A 19,489-nucleotide genomic window follows, 5' to 3' on the forward strand; every position below is an offset into this window, starting at 1 on the left:
ATCACCTTCCAATTCAAGCTACAATTCTGGTCCTGTTAGGACATCACTGTTACTACTCCTGAGTACTGGCTACCCAGCTTGCATTCGTTGTGTTTGCCACTTCCCCTGGACTGGATATTGTAGCTCCTATTGCCTATGAACTCAATACTGGGATCACTATTCCCTGACTCAAAGTCTAGGACATTGGCTGAGTCGAGGTCATGTTCCTATACCTTAGTTTCAAGTATTTGGTATTTTCAATTTCTCTAGAAAATAGGTAGTAGAAAATAGCTTATGCCTCCCACCAAGATTCATAAGATACATGCATACATGCTTCCATAAAAAGGAGCTCTAGGTGACAAGACTTAAAAAAAAAAAAGATTGCTACTCACCTAGTATATACTCTGGGCTTTCCTGGTGGCTCAGCTGTAAAGAACCCACCTGCCAATGCAGGGTTCAGTCCCCAGGTTGGGAAGACCCTCTCAAGTAGGAAATGGCTATCCACTCCAGTATTCTTGCCTGGGAAAGCTCATGGACAGAGACTCTTGGTGTGCTACAGTCCACGGAGTCGCAAAGAGTTGGATACGAGTGAGCAACTAAACAGCAACAAAAAATATTCTCTAGGGTCAAAGGAAGTCTTCAGTGAATCCAACTTCTCATTCAGCACCTGCTGTATTGACTGCCCACACACCTTTCCTCCCTCCTCAGGTAACATCACTCCTAGGTCCTTAGGGAATCTGCATCTCTCATTATCCCAAATGTGAATTTGAGATGAGCGTCAGTCTTACTAGCCTGCTGCTTCCTGGTACATAATTACAGTTAGAGTTGTCCAAGAGCCACTCTCTCAACCACAGTGATTAGTTCAGAGATGATCTTTTGTTCTTAGAAGAATTCATCCACATTTTCCTCCAGCATGTTCTTCATTATATACTGGCAGAGAGGAATCCTGTTTCCTCTTTGGTTAGGAAGCAGGAAAGATGAAGCCTAGAGCTACCTGACACTCTCATGCCAGCCTCACAGAGACAATTAGCCTCAGAGAATAAAACCAGCATCTGAAAGAGCAAAGATGAAGGATGTAGAAAGACAGATCCTAAGGGTGTTTGAGTCTCTGGGTCAGATCACCAATAGCCAGCACCGCGCATAATTTGGTTATATGAGCCAATGAGCTCCCTCTTTAATATGCAGGTGAGGAGAAATTGGATTTCTGTTCACATCAAGAAGATTTCTTCTAAGAAATATATTGTCCCTCTTCTGCCAACACTGTTAGTCACTCAGTCGTGTCCAACTCTTGTGATCACATGGACAAGAGATCTAGAAAAACTTGTTGCATTTTAGAGACTTCTTCAAACACTTCTAAAGGAAATATAAGCTTTTATTTTTCCTAGAAAGACAGTAGAGTTTAGATTAACTCTTATAGTAGGAGATTAACTTGGATTCAGAAGTCCTGGTTGTTCCTTTCCATTGGTTACCAATGAATCCTGTGGCCTTGAACTCATCTCTTCATGTTTCTAGGCTTCATGTGATGCCTTTGTATAATGGCTTGAATTCGGCAGTCTCAGAGGTGCCTTCGTGTACAAACTGTGTGTGATCAGACTTTTCCAAACAACTTCTAGTTATTGACTTCATGGTTCCTGAGAGTTTAGTTCTGGTTCCCTATTTTTAAAAAATGAAGGGAGAAACTAGTAAAATGAATTCTTCATAGAGTTTTCTTTCTGAATATTTTCATATATATCTCCACTTCTGATCATTTTGTTTAAAATCTATCTTACAAGAGTATGATACATTGTTGTTGTTGTTGTTTTTAAACACCCACCATCTGCAAAGCAGTAAATCAAATGCCATTGAGATACACCTTGCCATCTAAACGTTTTCAAACTAGAAAAGACAAGAAGTACACTCAGGTAGAACATTTACAAATCAAAACCAGGGCAGTGCATAGTTATTGTGTGAGAGGGTAGGACCAGCTCTATCTCAAAAGGCTGGAAAAATAATAACCAAAAGCTTTTCAGAGGTTCTGAACTCCTAAAGAATGGGTCTCAGCAAGCAACATAAACTGTACTTTTACCATCTACTTTATGTTGAAATTTCTTTGAGTTTGGCTTGAAGAGAACATTTTAACTCTTTTCAGTGTTTTATTTTAAACATATTATGACTGTGATTATGCTTATGTTATAAACTTCCACTCTGTTCAGCTTTTAGGAATTCTAAAATATGTTCTTGCTGCAGTGAATTCAAAGTACAACATTTAAATCACTTCAAGTACAAAACCAGTTTTGAAAAAAAAAATTTTCAGGAACTGTTATTTATGAACATCAGGCTGTGGTGGCACCAATTTCTTTATGCAGGAGCATGCTTGAATATGTAAAGCAGTTGGCTAAGATTCTATACTCCAGTATTAATGTTCAGGATTTGTTTTAAAATTTTATACCTTTAAAATCTCTAGGATTTTCTAACTTAAGGCTGTTTATTAAAGAGCATCAGTATACACCTGAGTGGGAAGAAGTGACCTTGGCATATGGTGTTGCTTTCTTAAGCCTAGCATCAGAAGACTCTGTCAAGTATTCTAGGTCAAGTGAAAATGCCACGAAGTATTTGAATCTGAACACCTGGTTTCAAATCCTGGCTTTCCTGACAAATTAGTATGGCCTTATCCTTTCTAAGCCTCCAATTCCACATCTGTGATAATACACACTTGAGTTTTGTATCTCTTGTGTGGATTTGTTAAGATTAAATGGCATTACATAAGAAATAGCTATGAGCCTAGAAAAGAATAGATGTTCAATAGATGTTCAATAAATGCTTTCTTTCTTCTTCTCTCTGAATTTTAGCTTCCTCATCTGTAAAGCAGTCATTGAAAAGCATGCTGTCAGAAAGAAAAGATGCTCTATAATTTCCAAAGTTATCCAGAGGAGATGGACTGACCTCCAAACAGACCCAGGCCACGATGCCCTTCTAGCCTAGGTCAAACTGTTCTCTGGCCAGTCCTCAGCTGGTTCTCTTCCCTTCTCACCTCCTTACCATGTTATCAAGTGTAGAGAACTTTCTCATCTTCTCTCTTCCTTCCCAGTCATGCACTTCTGGATCTCTTATTCACCCTACATCCAGTGACTATTTAGAAATATTATGTGTCCTTGAGGTTTTTGCATCCAGACTTGAAACAGGAAGCAGGAATGGAAAAAGGGAAAGGGAAAAAAAGGTTCACATTTTATGTATTTAGCATTTGCTATGGGTTTGCAAACTTTATGCATTCATAGTTTGATAATTTGGATACCTTATCCTATTCTGTGAAATTATTCACATTTTATAAATTATGAAACTAAGGCTCAGAAAACTTACTTGATTTTCCTAAAGGTACAAAACTTACACCAGTTATAATACCACACATGTCTGCCACCAGAATACTTGCTTAAACTAGTCAGCCAGTCATTAGTTCTGTCTCTCACTGTGCTCCTGGGTAACCTGAAATCAGATCTTCTAACAATTTGGCCCCTATAAAAAGCAGATTTGTCCCTCTCTTCCCAGCTTATTTAAATGCTTATTCCTCTACTGATCTTTGATTCTCCACTGGCCCTCTTCCACTTGATGAACCTTTCAAAGAAGGAAAGACAAAAAGAATCATTCCAAAGATACATTTTTTTATTTTAATTTACTTATTTTTAATTGAAGAATAATTGCTTTACAATATTGTGTTGGTTTCAGCTATACATCAACATGAACTATGTATGAATCAGTCATAGGTATACATATTTGTCTTTTAAGCCCCTAATTATGGGATAAAACTGATGTGGCCCACTAGAGAAATCTCAAAGTTCAGTTAGAGTAATTTTTAGAGGGAACCCTCTCCACACTCTGAAGTTATAATAGGCAATGCTCTGTATTTGAGTGAACCAGCCTGATGTCTATCATATTTATAAAACTTAGTACTTCTATGAAATTCCCCCTTGAGAAGCTAATCTCAATAATTGAATCATTGCAGTAAATTCTGCTAACACAGACTACTGTCTATATATACTTTTTTCATTCTACTTTAGTCTTTCCTCATACTCTTTATGGGACAAAGTGACATTTAAGTATAAAATTTGGGGGATTTTTGATAAACAAGATAATCTTCTTGGACTTTAGTTTACTCACACATAAAATGAAGACATTGAAATAAGTAACCTCTAAGATCCTTTCTACCTCCAAAATTCTTTGTTTGTTTTATCCTGAGATACACATTGGTAGGCTGTCTATTTTGTAATAGACAAAGGCCTGATACAAGGCACAGGGTGAACTACTTCCTGATACTAATAATTTTATTAAAGGGACTTACCATCAAGTAGATAACGTTTTATTTTTAATGCAATGTGGCAATCCACTCCAATATTCTTGCCTGGAGAATCCCATGGACAGAGGAGCCTACAGTCCATGGGGTCGCAAATAGTTGGACACAACTGAGCAACTAACACTTTCTTTTTCACACAGTCTTTCATATTGCACCATGGAAGCCTAAATCTTTGTATATTCATGTTCATGCCAATTTAGCTTTTATTTTCTTTGAACTATAAGAAAATAAGAGCCAAAGTTGTTGATATAGCTATGTTCTGTGCTTTATTCTTCTTAAAACCTGAGCAGTGTCAACCAAGAAGCATGGATTTTTTATCAACAGCATGAAATGTATGGAAAGGAACAGGAAATAGAGACTAGGAGGAGAGGAAAAAGAGAGAATATTAAGCAGATTTTCATTCAGTATACACTATTCTGAGCCTAGGGGTATAAAGACAAGGAAGATATTTTTCAGGTGAAGAGGGGATAAAGAATGCATTCTAGGAAGACCCTGAGCTCACTTCCATACATGCACACATAGAAACTACAGCAACATAGAATAGAAATCTATTACAGAAGGAAAAAGAAAAAATGCAAACATGTGGAGACCAAACAATAGGATACTAAACAAATCAAAACAAAAAATGAATCATTGAAGAAATCAAGGAGGAAATTTAAAAATTCCTTGAGAGAAATGAAAATAGAAACAAAACTCTACCTATGGGATTCAGCAAAAGTAATTCTAGCAGAGAAGTTCATAATGAATCAGGCCTACCTCAAGAAACAGTTTTAAAAATTTCAAATAGACAGCCTATGTTTACAGCTAAAAGAATTAGAAAAAGTAGAACAACCAACCCCAAAGTTTGTAGAAGGAAGGGAATAATAAAATTTAGAGGAGAAATAAGTAAAACAGAGACTAAAAAATAAAAGAGATGATCAATAAAATTAAGCACTTGTTTTATCAAAAGATAAATATTAGTAAACCTGTAGCCAGACTCATCAAGAAAAAATAGAAGCTCAAATAAATAAAATTATAAATGAAAGAGAAGGTAAAACTGATTATCACATGGGGAGGGAGGAAGGAGGGGAGTTCAGGATGGGGGGGCACATGTATATCTGTGGCCAATTCATGTTGATGTATGGCAAAAACCATCACAATATTTTAAAGTAATTATCCTCCAATTAAATAAATTAATTTAAAAAACTGATATTGCAGAAGTACAAGGAGTCATGAGAAAATACTATGAATAATTATTGCCAACCACTTGGACAAGCTAGGAGAAAGTGATAAATTCCTAGATTGTCCAAGACTGAATCAGGAAGAAATAGAAAATCTGAATATACCAATTATTAGTAATAAAATTGATTGGTAGTACCAAAAAAAAAAAAGTTTCAACAAACCAAAATCCAGGGTAAAATAACTTCACAGGGGAATTGTACCAAACACTTAAAGAAGAGTGAATATCTATTTCTTTCAAGCTATTCCAAAAAAGAAAGATTCAGTGCAATCACTCTCAAACTACCTGTGATATTTTTCACCAAACTAGAAGAAATGATTCTAAAATTTGTATGAAACCACAGAAGATCATAAATAGAAAAATAAATCATGAAAAAGAAGAGCAAAACAGAAAGTATCATACTCCCTGATGTCAAACTATAGTACAAAGATATAGCAATTAAAACAGTATGGAACTGGAACAAAAATAGACACATATATCAATAGAACAGAATAAAACCAAGAAATAAGCTCATGCACATATGGCCAATTAATATATAATGAAGGAGGTAAGAATATACAATTCAGAAAAGATATTCTCTTCAATAAGTGGTATTGGGAAAATGGATAGCTACATGTAAAAGAATGAGATTAGACCATTTTCTCATACCGTAAAAATAAACTCAATAGATTTAAGACTTAAATGTAAGACTTGAAACAATGAAACTCCTAGAAGAAAATATAGGTAATATTCTTTGTGACATTGGTCTTAGCAATTTATATATATATATATATATATATTTTAAATTCATCTTCTCAGGCAAGGGAAACAAAAGCAAAAATAAACAAATGGAACCAAATCAAGCTAAAAATCTTTTGTGCAGTGAAGGAAGCCATCAGCAAAAATAAAAGGCAAGTTACTGAATGGGAGAAAATACTTGCAAATAATATGCCTGATGAGGGGTAAATATCCAAAATATATAAAGAACTCATGCAACTTAATATTAGAGAAAACAAATAATCCAATTTTAAAATTGGGCAGAGGACTTGAATAGACATTTTTCCACAGAAGATACACAGATGTCCAACAGGCACATGAAAAGATGCTTGACATCACTAATTATCAGGGAGATGAAAATCAAAACCACAATGAAGTACCATCTCACATCTGATAACGGCTATTATCAAAAAGACATGAAATAATAAGTTTTGACAAGGACATGGAGAAGAGAGAACCCTTGTGCACTGTTGATGAGGATATAAATTAGTGCAAGTAATATGGAAAACAGTATGAAGTTTCCTCAAAAAACAAAAGTACAATTACCATCTGATCTAGCAATTCCACTCCTTAGTATATCCCCATAGAAATTAAAACACTAATTCAAAAAGATATATGCACTCCAGTATTCATTGCAGCATTATTTACAGTAGCTAATATGTGGAATCAATCTAAGTACTCATCAACAGATAAAGAGATAAAGATGTGATATATATACAATGGAATATTATCCATAAAAAAGAATGAAATAATATTATTTGCAACAACACAGATGGACCTAGCAGAATGATTATAAGTCAGATATGGGTGAAATAAATCAAAATGGACGGATCTATGCTAAGTGAAATAAGTCAGACAAAGACAAGTGCTGTATATTTTAACTTATATGTGGAATCTAAAAAAAAAAAAACAAAAAAAAAACAGCAAGTATAACAAAGCAGATTATCAGATACAGAGAAAAAATAAGTGGTGCCAGATGGGAATGTGGGGGTTGGGCAAAATAGGCAAAAGAGATTAAGAGGTAAAAACTACCAGTTATAAGACAGGGGCTCTGTATCAACCTAGAGGGGTGAGATGGGGAGGGAAATGGGAGGGAGGTTCAAAAGGAAGGGGACATATGTACACCTATGGCTGATACATGTTGGGGTTTGACAGAAAACAGCAAAATTCTGTAAAGAAATTATCCTTCAATAAAAAATAAATAAATTTTTAAAATAAATAAATCACAGGGGTGTAATTGCAGCACAGGGAACATAATCAGTAATCTCATAATAATCTTTAAAGATACTGAATCACTGCATTTTATACCTGAAAGTATTTTAATATTGTAAATCAACTATACTTCAATTTAAAAAAAAGGTGTTTTAGGATTTTCACCTAGGGTGTTTGTCTAAATTTTACTCCCCCCTGACAAGGTGTTCCTTGTACCTCACACTGTTTCCCTTATTATTAACAGCTAATGCTAGAATGGCATATTTAATTACACTACAATTAATGGACTAATACCGATGCATTATTACTAATATATCAGTAAAAGTGCATACTTTATTCAGATTTCCTTAGTTTTTTATATAATGGCCTTTTTCTCATCCAGGATTCCAGCCAAGACTCCATGTTACATTTAATAGACCTGTCTCACCTTGTTTTCCTCTTGGCTAAAAGAAGACTCACTTTGTTTTAAAAATTATACATTTTCTTTTCACCTCAGTGTCTTCACTTGCTTAATTTCTTTTCCAGTAGTCATGTATGGATGTGAGAGTTGGATTGTGAAGAAAGCTGGGCACTGAAGAATTGATGCTTTTGAACTGTTGTGTTGGAGAAGACTCTTGAGAGTCCCTTGGACTGCAAGGAGATCCAATCAGTCCATCCTAAAGATCAGTCCTGGGTGTTCTTTGGAAGGACTGATGTTGAAGCTGAAACTCCAATACTTTGGCCACCTGATGCGAAGAGCTGACTCATTTGAAAAGACCCTGATGCTGGGAAAGATTGAGGGCGGAAGAAGGGGACGACAGAGGATGAGATGGCTGGATGGCATCACCGACTCGATGGACATGAGTTTGGGTAAACTCCAGGAGTTGGTGATGGACAGGGAAGCATGGCGTGCTGCGATTCATAGGGTCTCAAAGAGTCAGACACGACTGAGCGACTGAACTGAACTGAAGCAATCTTAAGTCTTACTCTGTCTTGCAGAGCATTACTGATTTACCCCACAATTTAGAAAAGCTCTGGGAATCCCCATACTAACTGCCAAGCATTTTTTAATTTCTAGAAAACTTGCAAATAATGAGGGCAACCCTAGTCAGAGGCCAATGAGAATTTATGATTAGTGAACTGGGATTTTCTTTGTATGGCAGAATGGGAATAATCTTTATTAGTGAGTCAGTCAGTTAAAACTCTTAAATCTTACTTAATTACAGAATAACCAAGTTAAATTTCAAAAGAAGTAGGCACGTTTAACTATATAATGTTTATAGTTAAATAAGGAAATAGCACTTAAATTAGCACTTAAATTGCCATTATTAGTCTTGAAAAATCTCACCTCCTTAGAAGCAGTAAGGATGGTTCAAATCTTCTCAGTCTTTCCCATTCAATCTGTTCAATAGATTTATTAAACTAGGTATGAAATTGAGTTTGTATCTATTTCAGATGGAAGGGCCAGGAACTCCAGGGCTGTCTATTCCCACTTCAATAATAAAACCCATGGCAGCTTCTGAATGAAAGGTGCTAAAAAAAAAAACAAACAAAAAATGCAGTTTATTGTGTGATACACAGCCTAGCAGAATGAGATTGATATGAAATCCTGCAGGCCATTCTTTGTATCCATAGTCACAGATACCATTTAGATTGGGAAATGTGATGCTCTGCTTAGCAAGTATTGGGTTAATATAATTTAAAAAGATGATTTTTCCAACCCAGAATTCCTCTTCACAAAGGTAATAAGTAGAGAAAAAACATGCCCTTGTTATTAAATGAACATTAAACCAGAGTGTGATATGCATCACAGACAATTCGCAGACAGAAAGAAATCTCACCCTTTGATACAGCCAAGCAGATGCATCCCATCACATATGTATTTTCAAGGTCAACAATAACTATTCCTGAAGTAAGAGGACTTGATGCTGGGAAAGATTGAAGGCAGGAGGAGAAGGGGACGACAGAGGATGAGATGGTTGGATAGCATCATCAACTCAATAGACATGAATCTGAGCCAACTCTAGGAGATAGTGAAGGACAGGGAAGCCTGGCATGCTACAGTTCATGAGGTCATAAAGAGTTGGACATGACTGAACAACTGAACAACAGAGGACTTGACAGCATTATTGGTCACTCCTCAGTCATTCTGGCTTTACCTCATAATTGGAATAACTGTGTGCATTAGCTTGACTTTATCCAAATGGAGTGTGGAGAGGAAACAAAATATTTGTATCTTTTGATAGGAAGGGATATGGAGCAAGGTCCCACCAAAATGAGGCTCCTACCTCCCCACAGAAGCTAGGAGGTAAGGAGACTCCCTCCCATTTCCAGGAGATGGCTGCCAGGTCCTTTAGAGAGATATTCCTAGGTCCTAATGTTAACCAAAGGCTTATATAGTTTCTAAAAAGATAGGTTGAAAAAGACAGTGAATGTAGTGATATTTTTAAATTCCAATGGTCAATATTCTGACAAAAATGAAAGAAAAGGAAATATCTTCCCTTATTTTCAATAGGAGGAATTAAGCTTCATATTTTTCATTCTGATTTGTCCTTTCACAGTCAAAAGATTTTTCTCATCCTTGCAAAGCATTTACCATGCATCTGGCTGTATGCCAGGCTCTGGGCTAGTGACTGTGACTGATAATATTGGTGGGGTGCAAAAAGCCTAATCCCATTCTCTGGGAGCTTCCTCTCTTGTGAATGAGATCCCACGAGCTGCAGTGTTTCATCAGTCTTCTTACAGTCTTCTTTAGACATCTCTCCTAAGAGAGAAATCTGAATAATTCTGGCCAATGCTTCAGACTATATTAGGCACCAAAGTGTTTTGCTTGGCTCAGAACAAGGCAAGATAGGAATATCCCTGCATGTTGCAGTTATTCTCTGCTAAAAATAATAGGTAACATTAATTGCATGGTGCTCGTGTTCCATATGCAGCACTGTTGAGTCTTACCTCAGCCCTTGAGGTATTACTTCTGTGCCCATTTTTAGATGAGTCTTGGCTGTTGGCTATCTTCACCCTGGACACAGAGTCAGTAAATGCAAGACTCAAGTGACATAGATTTCAGTTCAGTTCAGTCGCTCAGTCATGTCCTATTCTTTGCGACACCATGGTCTGCAGCACTCCAGGCTTCTCTGTCCATCACCAACTCCTGGAGCCTACTCAAACTCATGTCCATTGTGTCGGTGATGTCTTCCAACCATCTCATCCTCTGTCATCCCCTTCTCCTCCTGTCTTCAATCTTTCCCAGCATCAGGGTCTTTTCAAATGAATCGGTTCTTCACATCAGGTGACCAAACTATTGGAGTTTAAGCTTCAGCATCAGTCCTTCCAATGAATATTCAAAACTGATTTCCTTTAGGATGGACTGGTTGGATCTCCTTGCAGTCCAAAGGACTCTTGAGAATCTTCTCCAGCACCACAGTTCAAAAGCATCAATTCTTCGGCGCTCAGCTTTCTTTATAGTCCAACTCTCACATCTATACATGACTATTGGAAAAACCATAGCCTTGACTAGATGGACCTTTGTTGGCAAAGTAATGTCTCTGCTTTTTAATATGCTGTCTAGATTGGTCATAGCTTTTCTTCCAAGGAGTAAGCATCTTTTAATTTCATGGCTGCAATCACCATCTGCAGTGATTTTGGAGCCCAAGAAAATAAAGTCTCTCACTGTTACCATTGTTTCCTCATCTATTTGCCATGAAGGGATGGAACCAAATGCCGTGATCTTAGTTTTCTGAATGTTGAGTTTCAAGCCAACTTTTTCACCCTCCTCTTTCACTTTTATCAAGAGGCTCTTTAGTTCTTTGTTTTCTGCCATAAGGGGCCAAGATGGCAGAGGAACAGGATGGGGAGCCCACTTTCTCCCCCACAAATTCCTCAAAAGATCTTTTGAATGCTGAGCAACTTCCTCAAAACAACTTCTGAACACTGGTGGAGGACACCAGGCACCCAGAAAGGCAGCCGGTTCTCTTTGAAAGGGGACAAAATATAAAAGATAAAAGGAGAGACAAAAGAGTTAGGGATGGAGACCTCTCTTGAGGAGGGAGTCATGAAGGAGGAGAAGTTTCCACACAGCAGGAAACTCTCTCACAGGCAGGTCTGTGGGGAGTTTTGGAATCTCAGAAGGCAACATAATCAGGAGGGAAAAAAAACACAGAATACACACCTAACCGCAACTGCTGCAAAGAGAACTTTCCCGCCAAAGGCTCTAACCCAACAACCTAATGAGCAGCCTGGCCCACTCACAGAACAAAGGATTGAGCGAATACCAAAGGAGAGCTAGCTGGCTGCATACCGGCCCCTCCCCACCCAGAGGCAGAGAAGCAGAAGCCAGAGACAGAAAGCAAGGGGCTGCTGCAGTCTCAGCCCCAGAGATGGCATCCTCCACCAATCTGTGAGCAGGCTCCCAGATGCTAACCATATCTTCCTGAGAGCCTGGATGGTTGACATCCACCAGGAGGTTCACAGCCTGAGATGAGTTCTCCAGAGGAGACATACAGCACACCTGAGACAGTGCTCTCCCAGTGCGCCCAGGAAACTGAACAGCCAGGACCAGGGAGGTGATTAAGACACGGCCCACCTGAGACAGCTCCCCAAGAACCTGGTCGCCTGAGCTGCTTAGGCCCGGGAAAGGCACAAAAGGCACAGCCAACCCACAGAGACTGAGCTGGAACTGTGTCTGAGTGTCTCCTGTGGAGGTACGGGTCAGCAGTGGCCTGCTGCAGGGGCAGGGGCTCTGGGTCCAGCAGACCTGGATATTGCATAAGTGCTCTTGGAGGAGGTCTCCATTAACCCCACCATAGAACCACCAGAACTTACACAGGACTGGGGAAACAGACTCTTGGAGGGCACAAACAAGACCTTGTGCACCCTAGGACCCAGGAGATAGGAGCAGTGACCCCACAAGAAACTGACCCAGACTTGCCCATGAGTGTCCAGGAGTCTCTGGTGGAGGCGTGGGTTGGCAGTGGCCTGCTGCAGGGTCAAGGGCACTGAATGCAGCAGTGCATGCATGGGACCTTTTGAAGGAGGTCACCATTATCCTCATTACCTCCACCATAGTTGGACGTCAGATCAAGCAACAGGGAGGGAACACAGCCCCGCCCATCAACAGAAAATTGGATTAAAGATTTACTGAACATGGCCTCACCCATCAGAACAAGACCCAGTTTCCCCTCAGTCAGTCTCTCCCATCAGGAAGCTTCCATAAGCCTCATAATCTTATCCATCAGAGGGCACACCAAATGAAAACTACAATCACAGAAAACCAACCAAACTGATCACATGGACCATAGCTTTGTCTAACACAATGAAATTGTGAGCCATGCTGTGTAGGGCCACCCAAGACAGACAGGTCATAGTGCAGAGTTCTGACAAAACATGGTCCACTGGAGAAGGGAATGGCAAACCACTTCAGTATTCTTGCTTTGAGAACCCCATGAACAACATGAAAAGGCAAAAAGATAGGACACTGAATGATGAACTCCCCAGGTCAGTAGGTACCCAATATGCTACTGGAGAAGCATGGAGAAATAACTCCAGAAATAATAAAGAGATGGAGCCAAGCAAAAACAACACCCAGTTGTGGATGTGATAGAAGTAAAATCCGATGCTGTAAAGGGCATATTGCATAGGAACCTGAAATGCTAGGTCCATGAATCAAGGCAAATTGGAAGTGATCAAACAGGAGATGGTAAGAGTGAACATTGACATTTTAGGAATCAGTGAACTAAAATAGACTTCAATGGGTGAACTTAACTCAGATGACCATTATATCTACTACTGTGGGCAAGATTTCCTTAGAAGAAATGGAGTAGCCATCATAGTCAACAAAAGAGTCCAAAATGTAGTACTTGGATGCAATCTCAAAAATGACAGAATGATTTCTGTTCATTTCCAAGGCAAACCATTCAATATCACAGTAATCCAAGTCTATGCCCTGACCAGTAATGCTGACGAAGCTGAAGTTGAACGGTTCTATGAAGACCTACAAGACCTTCTGGAACTAACACTCAAAAAAGATGTCCTTTTCATTATAGGGGACTGGAATGCAAAAGTGGGAAGTCAAGAGATACCTGGAGTAACAGGCAAATTTGGTCTGGGAGTAACAGGCAAATTTGGTCTTGCAGTACAAATCGAAGCAGGTCAAAGGATAACAGAGTTTTGCCAAGAGAATGCACTGGTCATAGCAAACACCCTCTTCCAACAACACAAGAGAAGATTCTACACATGAACATCACCAGATGGTCAATACCAAAATCAGGTTGATTATATTCTTTGCATCCAAAGATGGAGAAGCTCAATATAGTCAGCAAAAACAAGACCAGGAGGTGACTGTGGCTGTGGCTCAGATCATGAACTCCTTATTGCCAAATTCAGACTTAAATTGAAGAAAGTAGGGAAAACCACTAGACCATACAGGTATAACATAGATTTAGCTGACTCCCAAGTTCAGCTATACCTCAGCCATTGTGTATGAGGCCAGGTCAGGAAAATAAGGCCAACCTCATCATTGGTTGATATTTGTATTTTGAAGAATTATGCATAAACTCAGTAAAAACAACTGACTTGAAAAAGGCACATCTTCCACTTACCAGTTTTTCAAGTCACATTTTGTACATGGTTTTATTTGATCGTCACAACAATCTTGGGAAATGAGCAGGGCATGTATTTAAAACCCAAATTAGGTCATTGAAATCTGCAATTCAAGAAAGATTAAATGACTTGCCCAACATCAAACAGCTAGTGAGTTAAGATATGGGACTCTTCTCCAGGTCTCCCAACTACTAGTTATCTGTGGCTTGGCATTAGAAAATCTCAAACTGGAAGATTATAGTATATGTGAATTTCTAATAGAGCCATAGAAGTTCCAGGATTCATCAGCAGCTCACTGTCTGTCTCAAGAATTAAGCTTGAATAAGTATGAGCTCTATCAATTCTGGCCTGCATCAGGCAGTACTCACTTAAGCATGCCTTTATGTGACTTGTAAATAAAATTCTGTTTGCTTGATATTCCCTGTGGCTGGAGAGCAATGTTTAAACATCTTCAAAGTTATTTTTACTGTGCTTCCTGAAGCATCTTGTACACTACTTACCCCAAATTGGGCCCTGTTCTGCAGTTTTTATTCAGGTAAAACTAATGGAGTTTCCCCAGAGTGAGGGATGTGTAATCAATCCCATTGTTTGATTTCAATGGCTTATTACTGGGTGGGAGAATTGTTATAGCAGAGGCAATTTAGAAAATCAGGTACGATTGACTCTAGTCAATTTGCATACTGCAGTCCCAACAGCAAAAAGTCATGGTGTTTCATGCCTGAGAGAGTTCAGTCATTAATGAGACCACCTGGGCAACTAACTAATCCTGGGAGAGAACAGGAGAACTGTGTGTGTATGTGTGTGTGTGTGTGTGTGTTTGCGCACGCACGTGGAACTGTGCCCATGTGTTTCTAAACAAGGGTGCATTCAGAATTGTCACCAATCAATGAAGGAAAAAATAATCTTCTAAGAAGTTATTGCTGGTATTTTCCAAAAAATAGTCACAATCAAAACTGTCCCTTTGCAGATCCTTATGTGACTGGCCTTGAATGTAACATTTGGATTTACTGTGGTTATATATTCTTAAAAGTTGGCAAGATACTGCTCTCTGGGAGGTATGAGAACAATTGGTAAGCTCCCTGAACTGAACAGCAGAAATATGAGTTCCAATCTGAACCCAACCATTAATTTTCCTTAAGTCTTGGGCAAGTACCTTAGTTCTTAGGCCCTTGCTTCCTCATCTGTATGAAGAGTTCAGATCAGATGTTTTCCAAGGCCTTTTCCAGCAGTAGCATTTGGTATCACATCCTTGGAAAATGAAAGCCTTTACCTGAAAACAGACTTGATCACTGCCAAGTTGTGTGTCACGTCTATGGAGTACTCCCAATGAGTCAAATGAGAGATGAAGATCAAAAAAGAACAGAGGGAAAGAGTCCAGCTGCCTATCCTAGCATACAAATGTGTCTCCATCAGGAATGGAAAAGTACGTGCACAAAAGCTACAGATGGTGGGTGCGTAGCGACCCATCTTTGCAGTGAAGGGTAATGTAGCCCTTATTCCGATTGTGTGTAATGAATCTGTTGGTCTGTGAAGTCCCCGACAGAGAGGTTTACTCATGCATTGGATGAGGAAGGGAAAGCTGGAGGAGGGGATACCAACATTTATGAACTGACTAGTTTCTGACGTTATCTCAAAACTCTCACTGCACCACTGAGAAGTAATTAATACAAGCTCCATATGCAGGAACCTGAACTTAGAAATAGTAAGCAACTCAGCAAGTTTAAAATACACTGTTAAAGGGGAAGAACTGGAAGGAAACCTTGCCCTAACACTCAAGTTCTTTCCAGCATAATACCATGTAAGTGCAGAGAATGCCACATTCTTCAAATCTTGTCTATTTTCCCTTCGCACTCATTCCCCACCCATACTTATGCATATCTTTTCAGAGCATCATACAGAGAACATCACCTGTCCTGGAGGACAGGGGGGAAGGGCACTCATAGGTCTCCACTTTCCTCCCTCATAATCCTTTTTACTTCATGACTGCCTATTTCATCCATTTCAGCTTATTAAAAACAAGACCTCTTTCTTTTTGTGAAACACTCTATTGTTGGAAATGAAATATCTTAAACAGTTCAAAGGCAGGCTGGTGCCGATGACGGGAGCTGCGTCAGCATGGAGATAGCAACGGCCGCATCCTGAAAAGCAATTGCAGTTTTGAGAAGCAGCAACTATTTGCAATCCTCCTTTCAAAAAGATCACTTTCAGAATGTGGCATGGGCTGGAAATGGATGCAGTCATCATTTTCAGGGGTTTTGTTGGGCTCTGGCAGCTGGGAACTCTCTTTTCTAATCTCCTACAACCCACAGACCCTCACACAAAACAGGAGGTAAAAATGCCATTGTCCTAAAATAAAATGTGGCTGTACAGCTACATATTGTAAGGAATTTTTTTATGGAAAAAAAACTTTTTTATAAAGGAAAGATGATCACATGAGTTTAAATAAAAACTAACCAGACATGGAAAATAGGTGTTTTTTCTTAATAAATAAAAAGGATAAATATTTTGGGATAGGACCAATAGTTGTTCCCTTTAGTAAAATGTCCCGTTTTCACCCTCCCTCTGGCCTTGCTCAAATGTCAGCTTCTCTGGGAAGCTTTCTCTCATCCCTTATGTGAGGCATTGCTTTTCTTCTTTCACTTAACTGCTAATATGGTTTTATCTGTGTCAGTAGCTCAGGCACGTCTGACTCTTTGCGACCCCATTTTCTGCAGCCAGGCTCCTCTGTTTTTTTCTGAATACTTCTTTTATCAGGCATCTCCTTCCTATTTGTACTCTGGCTACTTGTACATATGTTGGCTTCTCTTCTCAGCCTGCAAGCTCTTTCAGGAAGGATTTCACACTTTCATTGATTTATGTATTAATCAAACAACTGTGAGTTGACAGTCTAATTGATGCCAAGAACTGTTTAGGCATTTAGAATACAAGTATTGATAAGATGTATAATAACCAGGTCCTTTTCTCCAGGAGCTTACATTCAAGAGAGACATGTGAACATGTATATAAAAATTGCAATTGAGGGTATGTATACGGAGAAGGCAATGGCACCCCACTCCAGTACTCTTGCCTGGAAAATCCCATGGACAGAGGAGCCTGGTAGGCTGCAGTCCATGGGGTCGCTAAGAGTCAGACATGACTGAGCGACTTCACTTTCCCTTTTCACTTTCATGCATTGGAGAAGGAAATGGCAACCCACTCCAGTGTTCTTATCTGGAGAATCCCAGCGACAGGGGAGCCTGGTGGGCTGCCGTCTATGGGGTCGCACAGAGTCGGACACGACTGAAGTGACTTAGCAGCAGCAGCAGCAGGATACATATTGAATTCATTTCTTAATCTTCTAAATATTTTAGTATCTTGTTGAATGAACAAATAAATGAATGCAGGCTCCACTCTTAAATAACAGTTCAATTCAGTTCAGTTGCTCAGTCGTGTCTGACTCTTTTTAACTCCGTGGACTGCAGCATGCCAGGCCTCCTGTCCATCACCAATTCCCGGAGTTTACTCAAACTCACGTCCATTGAGTCGGTGATACCATCCAACCATCTCATCCTATGTCGTCCCCCTCTTCTCTAGCCTTCAATCTTTCCCAGCATCAGGGTCTTTTCCAATGAGTCATTTCTTCGCATCAGGTGGCCAAAGTATAAATAACAGTGAAGGCCCTAAATAGAAACCAAGTATCCTTGTGGAGATATGTACTGGCAGAGAAATGAAAAACCAGTGATGATGTATGGGTCCTTGGGAGCAGTGTGGTTGGTTCTCAGAAGTCCAGATCAAGAGTATTCCTGTTAGCTCAAGCCCTGAATCTTTATTAGCTCTGTTTCCTCTAAGAATGGAGTATTTTAAACATTAGAGCAATCCTACAGAGACAGCAAGGTGGAATATGAAAAATGTAGTTTTGGAGTCAGAAAGTATGTACTATGCTCAGAAAGATAAAATAGGCAGTTTGATTGAAGTAGTGCTTATTGAGGATGCAATATTAAATGCTACAGAAAACAATAAATCTGACACTACTCTATAGAAATTTTATGGAATAGGTGTGCTTACCAGAGAATGAAAAGAGGACAAACACATGTAGAGAAAATGTGCCATGTGATCCAAAGGCAGAAAGACAGACCATGGAAAATCTAGTGTCTTTTAGATCTCAGATGAGGATTGTATTCCTACTAATATACTGATGCTAATTACTAAAATGCCATCTACAGTCTTTTATACATTTCTTAAAACATTGTCTCTTGTTAGTCAGCTCCTTCTCAATATTTTTATAGTTTCTTAGGCACCACAATCCCACATAGTCTTTTTTCTTTTCCTACTTCCATAACTGATCAATTTACCTTAATAGAACATCCTACTCCAACCTCCAAATGTCCATATTCTCTATGGTTTAGTTCTTGGCTCTGTGTTTGAAGTCTCAGAAAAATTGCCACCTGAAGTTACACTATCATCCTTCAATCCAGTACTGAATTCTATCAAGATTGTTATCTAATCATTATCATTAATTTGATTACTCCCTCCCTGAATTTTACTTCTATTTTACAGAAGCCTTGAGTACATTTACTCATTGATGTATATAATATATCAGACTTAGCCATCTACCTGTTTCTCACATTCATTCCACGGAGAGGTTAATCATCACAACTCCACCACTGCAATACATTACAGGGCTTAAAACCTCTCCCTGCAAAACAGGCTCCCCTATCAAATCCTACATTTTCATGGATGGCATCATCATCCTCTCTGTCTTCTCAGTTTGCAACGGCAGGCATATTGGAGTCTTCTCTCTTTCTATCTCCATGTCTAGGTACTAGAGTTAGTTATTCCAAAAGTTTCCTTGTATAATGTCTCTGGCATTAGGAACTATATATATATATATATATATATATAATTCAGCAAAAGTAATTGGACACAAAAAAGTATGTATTGCCATGCCATCTTTCCTCAATTGCCAACCTGTCACTTGTCATTTCATGTGTAGGTCTTTGAATAGGTGGTAATTGTTCATATTTCTAATCTCCAGCCTCTCCCAATCAGTCAACACTTTTTTTTAGCCTGATTACTTTTCTTTAAAATATATATTTAATAAACCCAGCCTCTTGACAATTACTCAATGGCATGATATTTTCCAGTAGACGTATAATGCGTGTCACAAATGTGACTTTACACAAAACTAGCTTAAATGTTCTAGTAGCCACATTATAAATGCAGAAAGAAACAGGTGAAAATAACTTTAATAATAGTGTTGTTATATTTAACCCAATATATCCCCAACATTATCATTTTAATATGTAATAATTAATATTAATGAGATATTTCACTGTTTTTTTCATACTAATCTTTGAAGTCATACTTCTCAATTCAGAGTAGATACAGTTGAAATGCTCAAAAGCCATATGTGACAAGTGGCTACCATATTGAGCAGTGCATCT

The 19,489-nt window shown here is 38.8% G+C and overlaps 1 protein-coding gene and 1 long non-coding RNA gene across 3 annotated transcripts in view; one reads left to right on the top strand and one right to left on the bottom strand.

The window, feature by feature from the left end:
- Positions 1 to 19,489, top strand: part of PTPRD (protein tyrosine phosphatase receptor type D) — a 1,686,434-nt gene that overhangs the window by 943,799 nt on the left and 723,146 nt on the right. Inside the window, exon 1 of one of the 2 annotated variants that reach the window (XM_081500327.1) lies at positions 9,680 to 9,777. The exons of the other annotated variant lie outside the window; for it this stretch is intronic. The gene's annotated coding sequence lies outside the window, so the exon portion shown is untranslated. Of the gene's footprint in view, positions 1 to 9,679; positions 9,778 to 19,489 lie in introns of those variants that run through there. 2 annotated transcript variants of the gene reach the window in all.
- Positions 1,331 to 9,483, bottom strand: LOC145510172 (uncharacterized). The gene is made up of 4 exons (XR_014056852.1): positions 9,311 to 9,483; positions 8,818 to 9,002; positions 2,998 to 3,130; positions 1,331 to 1,632 (listed from the first exon to the last, which is right to left on the bottom strand). It is a non-coding gene; the product is annotated as an uncharacterized LOC145510172 (long non-coding RNA).

This window comes from Giraffa tippelskirchi, chromosome 1 (genome assembly GCF_054371585.1).
Source record: "Giraffa tippelskirchi isolate mGirTip1 chromosome 1, T2T-mGirTip1v1.2.pri, whole genome shotgun sequence".
Taxonomy (NCBI): Eukaryota; Metazoa; Chordata; class Mammalia; order Artiodactyla; family Giraffidae; genus Giraffa; species Giraffa tippelskirchi.